Source organism: Empidonax traillii, unplaced genomic scaffold, assembly GCF_003031625.1.
Source record: "Empidonax traillii isolate 1590-97213 ecotype Southwest subspecies unplaced genomic scaffold, ASM303162v1 scaffold527:size1067160, whole genome shotgun sequence".
NCBI lineage: Eukaryota > Metazoa > Chordata > Aves > Passeriformes > Tyrannidae > Empidonax > Empidonax traillii.
The window spans coordinates 938075-953362 of record NW_020955720.1 but is presented as its reverse complement, the minus strand read 5'-3'; the positions used below and the strand labels follow the sequence as shown (position 1 = coordinate 953362).

The 15288-nt window shown below is 41.7% G+C and overlaps 1 protein-coding gene across 3 annotated transcripts in view; it reads left to right on the top strand.

Annotated features, from left to right (window-relative positions):
* The first annotated feature begins 1336 nt into the window (after nucleotides 1–1336).
* The window catches only part of TMEM108 (transmembrane protein 108), a 162180-nt gene continuing 148228 nt past the window's right edge, over nucleotides 1337–15288 (top strand). For 2 of the 3 annotated variants that reach the window (XM_027897072.1, XM_027897075.1), the window contains exons 1-2: nucleotides 1337–1380; nucleotides 9996–10124. The gene's annotated coding sequence lies outside the window, so the exon portion shown is untranslated. Of the gene's footprint in view, nucleotides 1381–6308; nucleotides 6326–9995; nucleotides 10125–15288 lie in introns of those variants that run through there. The other variant, XM_027897073.1, reaches the window with a different exon arrangement.

Genomic DNA, 15288 nt, shown 5'->3' with positions numbered 1-15288 from the left:
AGACCTTATTTTGGCCTTTCAGTGCTTAAAAGGGGGCTTAGAAAGGTAAGAATAAACTTTTTAGTAGAGCCAGTTGTGATATGACCATGGGTAGTGGTTTTAATCTAAAAGAAGGTAGGTTCAGATTAGATTTAAGGAATATGTTCCTCACAATGAGAGTGGTAAATCATTGGTGAAGGTTGCCCGGAGAGGTGATAGATGCCTCATCCCAGGGAACATTCAAGGTCAGGTTGGACAGGGCTCTGAGCAACCTGATCTAGTTGAAGATGTCCCTGATCATTGCAGGGCAATTGGACGAGATTACCTTTAAAGGTCCTTTCAGCGCAAACTATTCTGTGATTCCTATGACCTTACCATGTAAATCTGAAGCTCTGTGTACCATTTTGCACTCTTAAGTTCTGAATTCTTGACACACTCAACATTTCCACTGAAGTAATAAGAAATCAAAAATAAGATAGCCTACACTGTCAGAAGACAGATGTAGTAGGTTTGTACTGGCTGATAATAATAATAATATAGCAATAAAAAACCTAAGCAGAAAAAAGGTAAGTAGAAAAGGTAGGATTTTCCCCTCCATTAGTTAATACAGAAACATACCAACGCATCATGATTATGGCTAATGAGGAGAGAGGAAGAAAGGCTTAAAATTTTGAGCAAGCAGTAGTACCTTGGGTAATGCATTTAACTGGAAGGGACTGGGTTTGGGAGCTGGCACTGTTTCTGTATCTGCATTTCTGAGGCTCACTTTCTCTTGGAGCAGCCACACCAATGTCCTTACGTTGCCTTGCCTACGGGAAAAATCCTAACTCAGCAGCGGGGGGTCTCTTCCAGCCAGGTTCAAACCTGTAAGAGTTACCCTGACAGCACACGAGCCCCGGTGTAAACGAGTGGCAAACCACCATCAAGAACGTCAAACCGCTCGTAGCGAAGGGACCGTGCGGCGGCCACCTGTGATTTCACCGTGACGCCGTATTCCTGCCAGCAGCTGCTGCTGCTGTGCATTTAACCTTCCCCGCCCGGCCCCCCTAAATCCCGGGTTTCCCCTCTCGGTGTAATCAACGGCTCATCCCCCAGCCCACCCAGCCCCGGTAAAAACCCTGCCCCTCATTCCCCGGCAGCTCCTCATTTCCATTCACCGCCTCTCCCGCCGCCGCTCCGCGCCCCCGCGGCGGGGCCGCCGCCGCCTCCGCCCGCCCTGCCGCAGACAGGGACCCTTCCCGGGGAGGCCGGGCCGCCGGGAGCCCCGCCCGCGCCGCCGGGGGAGCAGCGAGGAGCGGCGCTGAGTGCCCGCCAGGCAGGCAGGCAGGGAGAAGCAGCAGCAGCAGCAGCGGCGCCGCTCGGTCCGCAGCGCGGCGGAGGGCAGGGCAGAGCAGGGCAGCGGTAAGCGGCGGCAGCGGCCGGCTCCTGCATCCCGGGGCTCAGCCGCCGGGGCGGGGAATGCGGGGCTCGGCGAGGCGGCACAAGCCCCGGAGTGTGGGATGGGGAGAGGGATGGGGCTCCGCTTGCGAGGCGTGTTTGCTTGGGTTTTTTCTGCTTGCTCCTCATCTGTGAGATGTGATCCCGGAGTGGCGGCTGCCTTGTGGTGGCTTGTGCTGGTAGTTTAAGGAGCGCTGCGCTGTGACTGTCCTTCTGCAGCATAGTGGGCTCGGTTGTATGTGAATAAGCAGTTTCAGGGGTAAGCACGTAGTGAAAATCGCGCGGGGGTTATTTCCACTCTTTTCGAATGGGTGGGAGCTGCGCGGAAAGGTGACATTAGTATCTATCACTGCATAAAAAGCATCATGTCTCTGGCAGAAGGCAGGATTTTTATGTTTTTGCTTTTGAAGCTGGAACTACAAGGTGCTTGTCACCACCAGCTTGCAGAGATGTGTATTGGTAATGTACAGCCAAAGGCACGAGACTGCTCCATATCATAATGAACCGGGAGCCTGTAGCTGGCAGGTTGTATTTAAAGTAGAACACTGCATGTAAGACAGCATCCTTTCTTAAACATGTCTTGAAGCGTAACAGCTGAAAAAGCCTGTTGTAGTACTGTGATAGGCAGTACCTTTTATCTAGGCAGTTTACGAGAGACAGCCTTCATAGATTTCTCTCAAATAGTAGGAGGGGTCAGATGACTGTTTCGGGAAAATATTTTAAAGCATAGATTGAATAGATGGGTTGTAACAGTGATACAACAACTATGGCTAAGTAATTAAGGATTGAACTGACTTAAACGGGAAAAACTGGAAAGGAAACTGAACTATGCTATGAATAAATGGCCATGCTTATGCAGCAGAACTACAAAATATATACTGTATCAGAGAAATTCACCTCTCAACTGCAGAAAGCAGTCAGGCATTCAAGGTCTGTGGAGGGAGTCCATTATATGGAGAAGCTGCTGTGGAAAAAGCCGCTAATTAAAGCAAGTAGGATCAGTTCCTCTTTATCCTATTGACAATTTAATGTTTAAAAATGACCCTTTGACTGCCTCGGGAGGTAAATCAGCAATGGGAATGTGCTTCTGATGAATGAGGGTGTCATTTTACAGATGGCCTTTTCTTTTGGGGGGCGGGAGAGGAGAAGGTGTGCAAATTATGAGATTAATGAATACAATCCAAAAGAAACATTTTTTTTTTTCTTTTTAAGCAGTCATTTTCCCCTAATGCTTTGCAGCACTACCTCTGGAAGGCAAGTGCAACTGTTAAAATCTATATTAAGTTCTAACTCTTGCATTTGCAGAGTGATTTTAACCACATAAATTGCAGGAATAGTTAACAGTGTAGTAATAGTGACACTACCTGTATCTGAAGATATTCTGGTGACTTAAAAACTCCATTATTAGACCTAAATCTACACATGCAAGCAATTTGCTGTTAACTACTGTGCTGTTGTCCCAGAGTGACCTATTCCCCTCTAGTTTATGTGTCTGGCTTACTGTAAGTCATAATCACAAAGTAACCTTTGATGCAGATGCAGTGAAATTATTATGCTAAATTTCTTACCAGCTATTCTGATTGTGATGGACCATGCTAATCAACTGTGTGAACACCAGGCATCCCTTAAAAAAAATATTTGTTACTTTGAGGATTTGAAAACTGCAGAAACACCTTTAATCCTATTAGAACTGATGGAATTTGCTCCACTCTTGTCAACTGATGTTCTCTAGACTAATGCCAGGTATGGAATAGTTTGAACTTTAGTCTTTCTGCTGGAGAAGTTAAAGAAAGAGGGAAGGCAATTACAAGTGTCACAGTGGTAGAGATGCAGTTATGGGATTGTGCCCAGGATCTGCAGTTACAGCAGCATAATGCAGAATAAAAGAAAATTCAAGTATATTATTGACAAAGTCTTTTAATTCTGCTAATAAAAATGATGGGCCAATATAATGCTGAGTTATCTGCAAAAATGTGCATATATTAAAGGCATTTTATGTATTGACACTGCTTTTAAAAGTTTGAAAACACTGGGCAGTCTTTCCTCTCCTGGCAACAGGAGGCAATATTCCTAAGTGCTTTTGCTGTAGCATCTGCTCTGGTGCTGCTTTCCATTGGAGGTCTTGCCAGGGCTGAGTTTTGCCTTAACAGATAAGATGAATCAGCATAGATTACATTTCTTCAGAGCCTGCAGCTCCCCATATCAAGAATTCGGCTAAGCTGGTGGCCATGCAACAGACTTCAGTTGCATCGCCAACACCCAACCAACTCATGCTCCAGTCTAGCTCAGTGGATTACAAGTAGACCAGAGGTTTTGGCTGTGCTGTAAATTGGATTAATCAACTGCCAAGTAAATAGAGGCAATTAATATACACATAAATTCTAGCGTATGTGTTTGTAAATTATTTATTCTTGTCAGAGTTAGTGGATTTGCGTAAAAACTTTCCCTGAATTGTTTCATGACATCCTTGTTTGTGTAAAATATGAACTGCTATGCCTGGCTATATTAATTAAATAACTAAATTAATTAATAACCAACAATTGCTTGGGGTTTTTTTATGGATAGTTACTAAGTTTTTGCATCCAAGGTCAGCTGGAGGAAAGGGAGCACAATTAAAGACAATATGGTGTCTACAACAGATCTCTTTTGAGTGGTAGAGCACAGTTCTATGACTCTAGTACTGAAGATGTTTAAATCAACAGAAATTAAAGTGAACCCAAAAAATATCTTGTCATTCCCTGAATTATTCCAAGGAAACCACTAGACAACACAGTTACTGTGAGGTAACTGCAAATTACTCATTTGGAGGCACGTGCTGGCCACAGTAAACGTTCAAAATAGGAAGAATGAAAGTCTCTGTTAATTTTCTAACTTAACATCTTCAAAAAGAAGGTGTCATAGTTGACTCTCTTGTCTGACTGAAGACTGAGTTATTTTTCAAAAGAAACAAGAGTGAGCCCAGGTTGTAATTTCAGACCTACTTTGTAGTCTGTTGTAAATAAAGCTTCTCAAACTCAGTTTGAGGTACTAGAACTCAGAATGTCGAGGTTAGAGGTGTTCTAAATGGATCATTAATGATCAGAATGTGGTAACTGTTGCAATAAGGGGAGATAGGTATAGGAAAAAATGACCCATCTGTTGCTCCTGGCTGATGGAGGAAATAGATTATGCAGAACACTTTGCCACCTCTTTGGGCAAGAACGTGATGTATCTCTGCTTGATACTGGATAATCCTTGCCACTGATGACGATACATGTAATCCATAGGTAAAGCACTCACTGTGACCTTTGCTGACAGCATTCCCTGAAAGAAGAGCATGGCACACTTGCCAACTTTCCTTTGTAAAGCTCTCTGGAGCACTGAGGGAGGGTCCAACTTGTTCTTTATTATGACAATGAATGCTCTATGCTCTCACATCATTCTTTCTGCATCAGAAAGCAAGTTTTATCCAGCGTTCTGGGAGGCTGAGGAAAAGATTTGCTAACTAAAATTGCCTTGGCAGTCACCATTTGGGAGCATGATATAAAGGGCAAGACATAATGTAGTGCCGCAAGTGGGCAATGTGTTAAATGCTGAAGGCAGAAGTACTGATCTTTCTGCAAGCAGCAGTGAGCACTGGAGCTTTTCTTCCAAGAAAAGCACAGAAGGATCTTTATGATTCTTAGAGTGAGGATCATCTCTAACATCTAGGTGAATTTTCAAAGTAATTTTTTCCGTCAGTCCATTCTACCCATGAAGTATGGAGACTTCAATTGAAATTCTTGTATCACCGTTCAGGATGAGGTTTTTAAGGTAGCCAGGTCAGTAACATACTATGGTCAACTTGTTTCAACAAAAAATAAGAGTTAATTAGGGAACAAGGCTTTGTTTACAGACTCATAAAATGGCTGAAATTGCAGGGATTTCTAGAGGTTGTGTGGTTCAGCCCTCTGCAAAAAGCATCTAGAGCAGGTTGCACAGGACTGTGTGCAGCTGAGTTTTGAAATATCTCCAGTCTCCAGGGCTGGAGACTCCACTGCCTCTCTGGATCACCTTTAGCTATGTTGGACCAATCTCACGGAGAGAGTTTTCTTCTGTTTAAATGGAACTGCTTGTATTTTTGTTTGTGCCTGTTTCATCTTGTTCTTTCAATGAGCCCCTGAGAAGAGCCTGGCTTCACCTTCTTTACTGTCCCTTCTTTGTCCCATGGGCATCCTTCTTGTCTATGGTCAACTTGTCCAGTGAGGGCCTCAGGTCTTTCTCTGCAAAGCTGCTTTGCCAAACAGTTGGCATACAACCTCTACTGGTACAAAAGGACAGGGAGAGCTAAAGAAAGATGGGAAGAAGAGAAAAAGACGAAGGGAAAATGGTAGGAGATGTGGTGTGGGGTGGGTGGGAGTGTGCGGAGGAATGCAGGCATCTGGAGACATTATGCTGCTTGCAATAGGCTGGTTTACCTCAACCTCATTACAGTGCTATTGAGGGAAGACCACATGTCAGTCCACAAGTGCCTCCTGTGCCTGGTAATTTAAGCAGGATTTAATGCATCCTGTGGTTATAAACAATGACATTAATATGAATCAAAAAGGATATGTGAGTTTTTTTCTCTGAGGTATTCCAGGCTTCCAGGGCAGTCAGGGCGTTTTCAACCATCTTTGCAATGGCATAAGTTCTGGCAGGTTTTCTATGATTTAGTAAAAGGTTTGGCTGGGCAGCTCACTCTGCCTTATTATGTGCTATCTGTTAAGTCAGACTTTTCCAGGAAGGGCTTTTAAGTAAAGTATCACAACGCATTAAAGGAACAAGCATAGTTTTATGACAAGACAGTAGTACAATATGTTAGCTGTGGAAGACCTGGGGGAATCTGTGGTGAAAGAAACCTTCTGTGGTCACTTAAAGGATCACCTGGCATTCACATTGTAATCCAGTGGTAGTCCTCTAGAATAGATGATGCAGGACTACATTTAGAAGTCCTTTATGATGGTCCTAAAATGAGATAAGATTAATTCCAGTGTTCCATAACCCATGTATGCATGTACATTTGAGAACATAACTCCTTATGTTTGGAAATCGCACAGGTGTATTGGGAATCTTTCATAGCTGAGAAGTAGTTGCAGCTATTGGTCCATATCCACATCAACTTTAAATGGGTCACTCAAAGTCAATGCAGCAGTACCTGTCTGCTCTTTGTACTCTTATTTTTTCTACGTAAAATACTGTTTTCCTTTTCAAAGACTCCGGAACTATGATCCATGTGATCCGTGCTAAGCTGTTAAAACAATGGTTTATAGCATATTGTGCAACTTCAGAGTACAGAGGTAGAGGCAGAATACTCTCTGTATACAAGCACACACTGAAAACTAAGGTCATCTTTTCACATGGTAAGATTTTAGGAGGTAGAACTGCATGGAGCTGAAAGCAATGCAACCACTTTTAAATTTTAATAATGCTCCTTTACTCAGCTTTAGTGTTTTATACCAATATAGATTAACAGAGTAACTGAAATAAGGACAGTAGGTAATCAAGATGCATGTTATCTCTCAAACAACTCCCCTTGCTTTAGTTTCTGAGTAAATAGTTAAAGGTGTATCATGTAATCAGACACTTGAAGACACTCAAGCAGTTTGGTTAGTTAACCGGTACTTTTTGTAGTTCGTGTAATGTCTGTCATTATGTGGGAAAACACTGTGAGATGATGAGAGTATTATATACAAAGGAATAGGAATAGAAATAGTATACATCCAAGGTGTGAATACAAACTAGTATTGTAGCATTCTATTTAGAGTGGTAGATTCAAGGGGATCTCCTTTCTGTTTCTGTCAGCATTTGAGCAGAGCCTAGATGTCTTTTCACTCTTCATCTTGCTTACTGATGTTGGCTAATTCCTCCTTTTCATCTGATGTGGACTGCATCATATCTATCCCTGCAGTCACACAAATGATGAGTGCATACAGAGAGTCCTAATTCCATAGGAATTTTGCACGTGACAACCAATTTTTCCACTTAACTGTAATCATTTCTTCAATGAGAGGTATGCCATCAGAGTTCTCTTTACCTTCATCCAGGTGTATGTCAAAGCCTGTGTCCTAAATGTCCCTTTTCATAACCTGATGCCTCTTCCTGTCAAGTTGAGAGGTCCTAGTCCCTGTTTCAGTGAAGTTCATCTTTGACCCACCATTCAAAGGACAGCAGCCACTCACCTCTGTCTGAACCTTGCTTGCTTAAGGTGTCCATGGTGCTACAGAGCAAAGGAGATTGATCTCCTTCTCACTGAGGTGCTTGGCTGTGTAGTGCCGAAAAGACTTGTTGGCTGCCCCTCCTGACCTACAGGCTCTGGTCATCCAGCAGGTCTGAGGTAGCAGGAGAGTTCAGTCTTTTAAGATCAGATTTACTTTTGTGAGGATGTTTGACCTTATGTTGGATTTTGATTCTGCAGAGTGATACAGCATTATGCCAAAATCACAACCCAAGCATGGTCTTGCAATCGTAATATTCGTTGTCATCGCCATACAAACTGCTTCCCTGTGCCGGTCTCTGCATGCTCCACTGTCGGGAAGGAGGAGGGTTTGTCCTAATTAGTGAGGTCCAAAACCATGGATTGAATAAAATATAGCCTGGAAATGTTACTATAACCTACATGGTGTGGCATTGTCAGTATTGTTTCCTAGCAGTCTGTGTTGTGGTGCTTAGTTTGCAAGAGTGTACAACGTTGTATTTTTTCCCATGTTAAATCACGACTCTTGTTTTATCTAGTATTTCTGAATGACAAATCTTTTACTTCACAGAAATCAAGTCCTGACACCTGTTGGGAGTAAAAGAGGTGCCTGCACAATGTTGCTTTTTATTTGGAGATTGAGTCAAGGGCTGTAGGTTAATTGTGTGTGACCTTTCACATCTGAGATATGTCTGCAAGGGGGGGGAGGTCCCTTGAAATGTCTCCCAGGATCAAGGCTTTTTCTGGCTCCATGGGGACTTTCAGGTTTAAATAGCAATTAAATCAGATGTAGCCAGTGTGCCATCAGTGTGTGACATGCCAGCTCTGCCGTGAGGTGTCCTTGTGTGCCACTCTTCATGGTGGGGATTTACACCAGGATGTAAGACTACAAGTGGTTAATGTAGTATTAAGTGTCATCACTGTTGATTTTTAGGCATTCTAGCTGAAGTGAGTTAATTTTCAATTTTCCATAGTGAGAAAAGAGAGGCAGGGAGCAGCCTACATAAGATGTTTATGCTACAGAATGCATATACACAAGGCCATATTAACCTTTGAAATACACATAAACAGTTTTTGTGGAGAGCAGGGGCAACTTTTAAGCAGCAGGAGCCCAGATGTGGAAAACAGCATATGTGCATCCCATTTTCTGTGCCATGGTGCTGGAGCCAGTGCTGTCTGGTGAAATCTTGTAATGAAGCAGTTGTTTGAGCAGTTGAGTACAGCTCAGCAAAGCAGCTCTTGAACTAACATGGACTGCCTGTCTGCCGGTAAACAGATAATTGCACGCCGTTGTTTAATGGAACTTTCATGAAAACTGAAATATGTTTCTGTAAAATCCGCCCTGAAAATGTGTTCTGCTTGTGGACCCTGAGTACAGGGTGCAAGGTATTGAGGGTGGGGAGGGGTATCTGTCACGTACAGAGGTAATGCTCTATCTGCTGCACAGTCTGCAGCAGGGAGTCAAACATACCCTGAGATTCGCTCAGTTGGTTAGAGCATCATGCTAATAACACCAAGGTCGTGGATTTGATCCCTGTATCACTGTTCACTTGAGGGTTGGACTCGATGACCCTAGTGGGTCCCTTCCAACTCAGAATATTCTGTGATGTATAAGTGACTCCCTGATGGCTTTCACACAGGAAAACTCTTTTGCGTAAGCAGGGAGCCTGGTGCTTAGTTTTCAGAGGTTCTTTTGATTTGGATGACCAAATTTAGATACCTGGAAGGCACTGCAGCTATAGATACACTTGAGGAATCTCACTGTGCTTCCCAGAATAGTTCTAAAAAAAAAAAAAAAAAAATTTCACTGACTGAATTTTCTTGCTGTCCCACTAATTCACTCTGGTCCTGAAAAGCTTTGAACAGTGGCCAAAGTCACTTTTTTGGAAGGCTTTTTTCTTTTTTGTTACCCTAATTGCTGAACATAAATCTTGGCCACTGTATCAAGCTCCAGTTTTTCAGATTTGTAGCATTCCTATTCCGGAACTGGTATTTAAATTTAACTTAGTCTCTTTTGACAAGAATCAATCTTTAACAGATAAATTGACAAAGACATTGACACTTCAGAGATGCAAGTTATGCCATGCTTTTTTGTTAAGTGTTTGAATTTAATGAAATAGGAGCATGTTGTCAAATATATAAGATATACACATATGGAATGTGATGGTCTGAAAAATCTACAAAGATATTCTAAAGAGTCTTCTGCTTATGCTCCCCAAAATCAATAACCTACAGAAACTTTGTGGTCTGTAATCCATTACTCTGAAAGCTCTGGAGAGCAATTGGAGCCACATGGAATAGAGCCATATGTATTTAAATTGAATGCCTTATAAAATTAAATGAATAAACGTCTTGGAATAACACACCCACTTCTGTAAATGTACAGGTTGCACCAGCTGGCACATAAAAATAAGAAAACAAGAAGCTGGAAGAGTTGCTATTACCAGGAAGATCCGAACCAATGGACTGTATGGATATAGATATGTTTGAAGGCATCTGCTCTTCCCATTACAAGGTAAGGCACAAAAAGATTTCTCTCCTGGTTTGTTTCTCTTCAGTGCAGCTCTCATGGCACTGCCCAACATGGTGATGGAGGTGTTCTCCAAAGCTCGTTTAGTCTAGTGGCTCACTGCTAATAACTTTGGCCAGTTGTTTAAAACAATGTATAAATGGAGGATATGCAGACCCCAAAAGGCCTCATCTCCCAAAAGCAAATGATAAATGTGTATCCTTGGAGCCTGTAAAATTCAAGATTTTGTTATGTGAGGTATCTGTTAAATAGCTCTACAGGTTGTCTCTTTTTAATATGTGCTAATAGAAGACCTTCCAACTCACCAGTTTTTTGTGTTTTTTTTTAATGTGCTTATTAATTGCTGTAAATTGAGGTAGACTTGAAACCTGTACTTCTTAATGTAACAGCTAGTCACTCTAAACTGGATGCCAGAAAATGTCTCTGACTGGAGATGCGAGTTATGCCATTTTCTTTATAGGTTTTAGTGTTCTTTCACTTTCAGGATTGTTACATGGTTTGTTTACAAAATGTGCTGCATTTTCCTTTTTTTTTCTGTCAATAAAAATAATTACTTATTGGTCTAAGCTGAAGATGGTGGAGAGCTTATTACATTTTCTTGGCATCTTTTACCTGATGGCTGGATATACTGTCACTAATTCTGAATGTTACTTTAACTGAGTTGTTTTCAGGGAAGCTACAAAATACAGATTTTCGAGAAGTTACTTGAAACTGTAGAAGCACTTGAGAAACACATGAACTGAACTTGTTTTAAAGTGAAATTTCTCATTTTCAAGATGATGCAGTTCTACATGGTTGGGGAATGGCTATGTGGGACGTCTTGGTATTTTAATAATTCTGATCAACACAAGTTTGCGACAGAGCAAATGCAAAACCATACCAGCTCTATGTTAACCAGAAGCTCAAATCAGGCAGCTGTGCAGTTGGAAAAAAAAACAACCCTGTTACAACTGGAACTTAATTGGTGTCTGCTTTAACCCAGAGAGGCTAAAGAGAGGATTTTCAGCTGAAGTCAGCATGATACTTCATTTCTTCATTTTCACCAGTCAGTGAAAATGATAAGGAAACAATCTTGTGCAGTGCACTGCCATTGCTTCTATTCTGAATGGAAATGCTGACCACCAGTGTTATCAGTCTGCCATTTTCACAAGTGTGAGACAACCACTCTCATTCTTCTTTGTGGAAGAACTAAATTAAAGAGATCCTAAGGTGGGGAATGTAACAGATTATGCACTGCACTGCATCCTGCAGAAAGAGAAAGGGCTCCCTTGTATGCTGAAATAACAGGAATGAAATGTATGAAGTATTCAGAAAATACAAAGATAAGCAACAGCAAATACAAGTTACAAGGAAAAACACATTCAAACTCTTGAGTACTTGGAACATTCCAGTAATTTTCCATGATTGTTGTTCTGAAGGAGTGTACATAGGATCTGTATTGCCACCAGTTAAGGCCAGCTTCCACAAGTGTAAGTACCTGCCTGGCCTGTGCTTTCTTGTTTGAACACCTTTACACAAGGTGTTTACCAGGGGGGAGGGGAATGACAGCTTTGGTTCTGCATGTGTGAAATCACAATACCCTTTCCTGCTGCCACCTTGCCTGCTTTAATCACGTCCTTCTCTGAATTGGAGCTTCCGAGTTTGTGCTTCTTGGCCCGGCAGGGAGCCCAGCCTTGGACAGGGGCCTCTGGCTGTTGCGTGGCAAGTAATCCTTCCAAATAGGATTTGCATTCTTGCAGCAGCCATTCTGGTGATAGAGAATGAATACATGGAGGCAAATTCTGCTTACACAGACATAGCTCAAGCCCAGCCATTCAGAACACAAGTTGATGACAGACAGAGTTGCACACAAATTGAGTACTTTCTGAAAAGAACTGGTACTAGCGGCTAAGAAAAATGTTCAGGGTCAGAGTGTTCTGCAGTGTCTTAGTTAACTGGATTTATAGGCACTGCTTCACAGCAGAAATGTTGTTAGAGCCCCAGAGTTGCTTTGTTAGTTTTCATTTGCCAGAGGCTATTGTCCCTGCAGAGTTGCTGTGTGGAAATGTGAGCTTGCAACCCAGCTACTTCTGTGTATGGTCTTGGTCTTCACTTAAAACCTCATTGCTCTTTCAGTGCTGTGCATTCTCTGCTATAAAGCACCTGAGATGGTCTACTACAGTGACTCTTGTATTTGGAATGGTAGCCAGAGGCTGCAGGGCAGAATAAATAACTAGAGGTAATAGTGGCTTAAAGCCAGACGCTGAATCCCTGAGCTTTTATATTGTGTTTTATTTGTGGGCATGACTCTTGATAGCCTTCTGGGTGTGTTTACTTTTTTTTGGCTGAGAAATGATTGAAACACCAAACAAAGCTTAGGAAGTGAAGGAACAAGCTACCTTCTGGTTTATACCCAACACAGTTATTCTGATATTAACAGAAACTATGTGAGTTTTAAATGAAAATCTTAAGAAGAAGCAACTGAAAACCTCTGGGAAATCATGGATTAGAAAAGTTCATGATTGAATAAAAATTTTCTTCATTCGTCCATATGTTTTGTAGCTCATGTTTAGTTGTGGGGTTTTTGTTGTTGTTGTTGGGTTTTGTTTGCTTTTTTTTCTTTTTCTTTCTTTCACTGCAGAACATAGGGATGTGTTTTTTCTCTGTATAGAAGCACTGGCAATTTATAATTGAACCATTTATTTTCAAGCTTTAGGATATCTGAATCAAAATGAGTTGATTTTGCTAGAAGTTCACAGTTCTGTGAAAGATTTCCTTATATTTAAATTTTAAAAAATAATTTTGTTTATGACTTAGTCCTGTCTTTCTCCTTTCCGGTGCACTGAATTTTATGTTCCTGTTCTTCACTTTTCTAGTAGTGCTAAGGGACCCCAGGCCTTGATGAGGTCTCAGTTGTTCCATGTACTGTGCTGGGTCCCCACATAAATTGCAAATGCAGCCTTCTGCAAAGAATATATGATCAAAGAGGCAAGAAAGATTAGATGGGTATGACCCAGTAGCACAGGGACAGTGAGACATTTTTCCTCAGCATGGTAAGCAGTGGCTTCAAGAACCTGCAGGCAGCCATTTACATACACAACTCCATAGCCCTGAGGTGATTACGTGCTAAGGTGGTGGAGAATCAAAGCGTTTCATCCACGCAAGTGGGGAAGGATCCGAAGAATTGCCCCTCGCATCACTGTAGTACTCCCTCTACACTGTTTTGATTTGAATAAGAGCAGTTTGATTTAAATCCACTTGGAAATGGGAGCAGCTTCTTGGCAGTGGGGGGAAGCCTTTTCCTTTTGGAAGTGAATGTGACATACAGCTTGCCTGTCCTGCTGTGTAATTTGTCCTGACAGTTGCTGGCACAGTAAGTTCTTACTAACTGCAGTGACACTTGCCCTGTGTGACATAATTCGGAAGACTTTTTTTATAATACTTCCACTTGAACTGAAAGTAGCCAAACTGTCTTTTCTAATTTCAGCTCTCTTGATCCCTTGTCCCTGATGATAAGTTCTGCTTTGCAGTGTTTCCCAGTGGTGCCTGAAGTAAAAAGATGAGATAGCAGCCAGCAATCCAAGGTTTTTCCCCTGTTGCTACTCGAGAACATGCTAGAAGTCAATGATCCTTTATGAGCTAAATCCTGAAGGAGTTAGCTTCAGAAGTTAGCCCTCCTAAAGCAGACATTAAGATACAGAAGTAACAACAGAGCCCCCTACTAATAAGGTGTGTTTGTTCTTGCCTCTATTTATTACTACTTACGTTGGATGCTAGTCACAGAATATTATATTCAAAACCCATCAAAAGGAAAAGGTTATGAAGCAAGATCAGAGTCTAAACAATCGAAAAGAATGCATTTCTTCTAGTTTTGATGTGGGAATTATTACAACTTTAATTTGTTTCTGCAAGGAGAGTATTCAGAATTCATCAGTAAAGAATACCTAAACACTTGTTGCTACTTAGTCATCTATTCAAGCAGCATGTGAGATGTGGCAATTATTTCTTGACGACTAGATGGAAAATACAGTTGTTTGGATAACATTTCATTCACGTTGATGCCATTGACTATGCATAATTCACTCCACTTGATGATTTGGCCCTGACAAATTTGATTACTCTTTCTAACAGAAAACAATAACATATCTTTTGGGGTGGTAAGAGACTACCATGCATAGAGGGGATGAAAAGTTCTGTGGGTGCAGTTAAATGCTGTTGAGTGTGGTGGGGAATTCATCAGTAAGTGGAGGAAGTTTGGGAGTATGACCTCTTGTTCAATATCTGGTATGAAAGTAAACTGGTATACTGTGCAAAATCAGACTGGGAAATCTGATAAAAGGATAAACTTGCTATGAGACTCATTTAAGAGGCTCTTTCTGGCAGAAAGAAAGAAGTAGGAACCCGGTTATGCAGGATGTGTAGTGCTTCCTCTGGTTTCTCACCAAACAGAAATGAAAAGTGGGATACTTTAGGTATCTACTTGTTTAGCCTCAGGGTCCTCACAACACACAAGGAGCCTTACTTTTGAGGACAACCTCGTATCAGCTATGTGGGGTGGGGAAATGCCCTCTATTGCCCCCTCCAGCTACAGATGGCCACTGAGATTAGCCCAGGATCACGGCAAAGCAGAGATCTAAATTCCACTTCTAAAACTAAGCACCAGACCTGGCTATTCACTCAATGCTCTTACATCCGTGGGCTGATCTTTCTGCAGAATGAGTGGGCCTATCCTCAGTTAGATTAAGGATCAGTCTGTTACATTTCAGCTGTGCATTTCTAGGTCATATTTAAAGTGAGTAAAAAGGTCACACTTCAGTTCAACTATTTGCTCTTTAGGAAGAGAACCGAAAATAGTAAATGGAGTACAGAGGACTATAGAAATTCAAGAGAGACTCAGTTTTGGAATTCAGCTTCTTACAAGAAGGAGGCCAAACTGAACTTTTAAACTAATCTGTCGGCAAAGGTGAGGTTGCAGCTGAGACAGCATCATCTTGTTGTGGTAAAGAGGTCCCTGTAAATGAAGATCCTCATAGAGGAAGTTAATTCAGTACAGAAAATGTATACAATATGACTGGTGTGCTTGTTTTTGTATCGGTGGTATTAATTACATATTATATTACTAAAAGTGAATTTTTAAAGCTCCATTAGTGATATAGTATTTCTTTTTGTT